At 39.3% G+C, this 5,194-nt stretch overlaps 1 long non-coding RNA gene across 2 annotated transcripts in view; it reads right to left on the bottom strand.

Annotated features, from left to right (window-relative positions):
• LOC104943028 (uncharacterized) overlaps nucleotides 1–5,194 on the bottom strand; it is an 8,232-nt gene that overhangs the window by 1,319 nt on the left and 1,719 nt on the right. Inside the window, exon 1 of one of the 2 annotated variants that reach the window (XR_798071.1) lies at nucleotides 4,885–4,899. The exons of the other annotated variant lie outside the window; for it this stretch is intronic. This is a non-coding gene — a long non-coding RNA (uncharacterized lncRNA). Of the gene's footprint in view, nucleotides 1–4,884; nucleotides 4,900–5,194 lie in introns of those variants that run through there. 2 annotated transcript variants of the gene reach the window in all.

The following is a 5,194-nucleotide window of genomic DNA, read 5'->3' as shown; positions in this document are numbered from 1 at the left end:
TTTTAGTTTGCACTGTTCGCCAGCAGAGAGGCCCACAGGCTTTGATCGTAGAACAATGTTTAACATTCATTTGAAATAACAGCCTGTATCCTCACAAAAAACGCCAAATAGGTCGATTGTTAGCAGCCTTATTAGCCTATATCACGTTAAGTTTAGACACTCTACGTGTGTTACGAGTAATGACCATTCAGGCATATTGGCTTGATGCTCGTTTGATTGCAAACGCTGCCGGTAGGTTTGTATATCACAAATAACAAACTCCTGGAAAATCCTAAATTGTACGGATAAGTTTTGGCCATTAAAATGCTTTTTGATTGCCATTTCTAGCGAGAAGTGTATATTGTACTTTTAGAATCCACGTCCAGTGGATATTGTATGATCTTTTAGTTTGATAGATATTGCGAGATAATTCTCTGGAGGTCTTGCCAGGAGAACGTGTATATAACCTACATTCTTTCCCCTATTCATTTCTATTGACGGCAGCGTCCCATGTAAAGTTGGCGTCAACCCTCACGGGGTGAAAACAGTATTTTCCAGTCTCGAAGTTTTCATATAAAAACGAAGTATTCCCTCACTGTCAAATGATTACACAGTGATATCTGCCAGTCAGGGTTCCCTGTAGGTTTTCAACCAACTCAAATGTAAAGAACTTTTTAAGACCACTTTGAAATAGAACTTAAGACTTTCACGGTAAGAAAAGTATTAAGGAAAATTGCTATGAAAGAGGAAATACGTCCCATAAATTATTTAAAAAGTAAAATGTTTATCTTCAAATATAAGAACGATGACTGAAAATACAGTACACAGAACGTGGTTAGCGTGTAAGACAAAAAGTGTGTATGTGTGGTCTCTGTGTGTTTGTGTGTGTGTGGTGTGTGTGTGGGTGTGTGTGGTGTGTTGTGGTGGTGTGTGTGTGGTGTGTGTTGTGTGTGGGGTTGTGGTGTGTGTGTGTGTGTGTTGTGTGTGTGTGTTGTGGTGGTGTGTGTGTGTGCTGTGACAAGAGCTTATATTTAGAGCTCTGCTGCCTTCATGCTGTTGTATGATTGGTGTTTAGCTATGGTATTTAACGTCTACAGCACCTCCGCTTTCAGGGTTGACGTAGACCCAAACATCACCCGGAGGTCCCCCGATGTTGTTGCGGGAGCTGCTGCACTAGCTAACGCTGCACTAGCAAAACAAACACTAATTTTGGCCGTGTCTCAATTGAGGGGTTGCATCCTTCGAAGGGTGTATTCGTAGACCGCATACATCACTTCCGCCGAAAGAAGGCTGTCCCAATTTAAAAAAAAGACAAGGCTCCTCCGAATGCGGCCCAGGAATGCGGCCTTCTTTTCACGGATTTGAAGGATACATCTGATGTATCCTCCGCGGTCTACCATATCCCAGGATGCAATGCGCGGTGGGGACGAGTTTTGTTCAAATGAAATGGCGGCAGACCTGGCGTCATGGGCTGGCCCCATGGGGCCGGGCCCGCCCATCCAGGATTTGGGCCCGCCCATCCGGGATTTGGGCCAGCTGTTTTAATCAGGGCTGAATACCACATTTTTATTGTTATATTATGATGTTTATTGTTGTTATTTGTAGTGCTTTGTCCTAATATTTATTTTTTGTATTAGTTTAATATCATTTTTTTATTTTGCTAGGAAATTCTGAATGAAAAAAAAAAGCTTATTTGAAATATTTCCACCAGATTTGATCATCTTTTATTTAGGTTAAAGTTTATTTAATTTATCCTTCACTTTCTTTCTCGTTTTTCTCTGTGATTAGGACAATTCTGGAAAAATTGATCTGCTGGAGAAGGACCCTTAATCTGTGTGTGCACAGCGGATCATCAGGACAGAGCTGAAATCCACCTGGACCCCCCGTGGTGCTGGAGAAAGCAGAACGGCGTTCAGGAACATCCTCCACCCAGACCTCTGCTTACTGCCGTCCTACAGACGTATGAGTGCAGAACTATAGATCATCACTGCTGTCACTTTAGCCTTACATACTTTTACTTCAAATTAACACATTTCATCTGTGCGCCTTAAAGTGCTTCTCATTTTACATACACTGTACTTATTACATTACTGTTAACAGTTTATTTATTTGCAATACTCTCTATTTAATCTACAATTTAGATTATATTACTTAATCTAAATTGTGTTTGTTTATATGAATCTATATTTTGTCTTGCACTTTTTTTGTGTGTTTCTGTATCTGATCCCGAAACAGCCGCACATATAATCAAAACAAACAACTCGATAAACACACGTTTGCTGATATTTGTTTTACTGCTGGTGATGTTAAATGACATGATTGATTTCCTCTGTCTTATTGATGAAAGTTCTCATAATAGAAGACATGAAGCTGCAGAGAGAGGATGGATATATTCTTACCTCTACTTAGTGATTAGATGAAAATACAAAATGTAATTAAAATAGTAATTGTTAAACACATTGTTTATTTCAGTTACTGAGGTTTTAACCGCATTATTTACAACATGTGTAAATAAGCAGTGGAGTAATAGGATATCTCTTCCATANACCAAATACGGTTAAACTTACACTTCCCCATATTTATTTGTAAGTAGATTCGAAGATACCTGAGTTTCTGACTGCCGCTAGCTGAAGCTTGGTTGCTAGGTTACCCTAGCAACCAAGCTTCAGCTAGCGGCAGTCAGAAACTCAGGTATCTTCGAATCTACTTACAAATAAATATGGGGAAGTGTAAGTTTAACCGTATTTGGTTGGAAAACATCACATTTAGTGCTTGGCTGAAACCAGTGGAGGGAACGTGTTTGAAGCCCGCTGGACCTTTTGCACAATAAATTAGCGTTTGTTTTGCTAATGTAGCGTTCGCTCGTGCAGCAGCTCCCGCAACAACACCGGGGGACCTCCGGGTGACGTTTGGGTCTACGTCAAACCTAAAAGCGGAGGTGCTGTAGACGCTAAATACCGTAGCTAAACACCAATCATACAACAGCATGAAGACAGCAGAGCTCTGACTATAGCTCTTGTCTCACACACACACACACACACACACACACACACACACACACACACACACACACACACACACACACACACACACACTTTGGCTAACAGTTCTGTGCTGTTGTGTTCAGTCATTGTTCTTATGTTGAACGAGAATACGTTTACTTTGTAAGTAATTATGGGACGTATTTCTTCTTTCATAACAATTTTCCTTCATACTTTCTTGCTGTGAAATAGGTCTTAAATTCTATTCAAAGTGGTCTTAAAAAGGTTTTAAAGAGGTCTTAAATTTGAGTTGGTGAAACCTGCAGGAATCCTGTCCTAGCCTTACAGCAAAAAATGACGAGTTAATAAAAACTGTCTTCACCTGATTTGTGTAGATCCAAAACGTTTAATACATATTTTCTGTGAATTCAAAACGCGTATAATGTTTACGTTTTAATAATGGTTAAAGCACAAAAATAAATACGCATGTTAGGCAAAAAAAATGGTTTACACCTGTCTGATGGACTTCTAATAAACCAAATCCAGTTTTATTAACAAACAATAAAGGCATTAGTTACAACCTAATAAACAATGAGAGAGTGTAATGTTCAGTGTGAGAGCAGTGCTGTAGTGTTTTATGCAGGTTTCTCCTCAGCAAGTGGAATGTGTACGTGGAAGCAGCTGCTGTTCTGAATCTGCATCCTCAGAGCTTCTGTTTTTGCTCTCCATCAGGACTACAGGTGGTGGTGGAGAACGTTCCTGGTTTCAGGAGGATCAGCATTCTACGTCCTCATTTACGCCGTATTCTACTTCATCAACAAGGTAAAACATGTCAGATAACAACACCTTCTGTGATTGTCAATGTTTTTGTTCAGTCATTGTGCCAACTAAAAATATACAATTATGAATATATGAATATCCTGCAGGATGTGAGCAAATGTGAATTACACAAAACTCAACATCTCATGCAGACAATTTATTCTATGTCTGGATTAATAATGTTAATATATAGAAAATATTATCACTGTGATTTGTGTTTTTGCCACATAAAAAAGAGGACAAACACATTTGGTGTGGAGCTGTTTTTGCTTTTAATATAAGAAAGAAATTATAACCCATCCATCTGTTGACCCCGTTTAAAATATCACATGAGCAATGTGGCTCTGAAAATATTCTGTCAGAAAAAGCTGAAACAAAGATTACATAAAGGAGACCCATATCTGAACCGGGGAACTGAGAGTCAGAATGTCTTGTACTGATCCTTTGAATGCGCCAAACAGCTGTGTCCTGAGGGATTTAAATGTCAGGTTTCTATCCTTATCTTTTAAATGTGATCAGGAACGCCTTCAGGGAATATCTTCATAACTTGGTCTTGAGGATGAATTTATAAGGTTTTGGTGGTCAAAGGTCACTATGACCTCAAAGAACCTGCTAATAATGACAATTTCAAACAAATGAAAGGATAACATGATAAAGTAGTGATATCTTAGACGGACGGATGTAAAGTGCAACTGGACTAGTTGGCAGAGGGATATCACTGCTTGTGAAAAGTAGGACAGCATCTAACAATTATTTCCATTATTTCACATTTTCCAGATGAACTGATTCATCGTTTTGTAGATAAAATTTCAGAAAATATTCATTTTAGTTTCTCAAAAGTCCACATTGATGTCTTTGAATGTCTTGTTTTGTCTTAAGATATTTACTTTAACAAGATTTTAAAAAGAGGAAATAAATCAGTAACTCTTTGTTTGAGAATCTGAAAGCATTTTCTGCCAATTTTCATAAAGAATTACTCTTTCAGGGTGTCCGCGGGGTCTTAAAAAGTATTAAAAGTTGATAAATCAATTTAGCGAAAATTAAGGCTTTTAAAAAGTATTAAAAAGTATTAAACGGCATTTTCCAAGGTATTAAGAAGTCCCACAGCAACGACAACATGAAACACCCTTTAATTTACTGAAACGACATGTCGGGAAACCCCCTCAAGGCGGCCCCCATAGCGCGCCGTAAAATGCTGCTTCTTATTTTAAGTTTCGTTGCCTTGATCCGCTCTGTGTGGGGGGAGGGGGGGTCCCAAGGTGGGTAGACCGGCATACGCAATGCTCTGGGGGTCCAACGGCTCGGTGTGTAAGCCCTATATGATCATTTTCTGATTACGATGAAATAGCCCGTCTCCCTCTCCCACTCCCAACGTCTCCTGCTGCTGTCAGAAGAGGGGGAGGAAAAGAGAGGCA

The sequence above is a fragment of the Notothenia coriiceps genome, unplaced genomic scaffold (genome assembly GCF_000735185.1).
Source record: "Notothenia coriiceps isolate Sejong01 unplaced genomic scaffold, NC01 NC01_scaffold00005564, whole genome shotgun sequence".
Classification (NCBI taxonomy): Eukaryota; Metazoa; Chordata; class Actinopteri; order Perciformes; family Nototheniidae; genus Notothenia; species Notothenia coriiceps.
The sequence above is the reverse complement of the archived record's forward strand: the minus strand, read 5'-3'. Positions and strand labels throughout refer to the sequence as shown.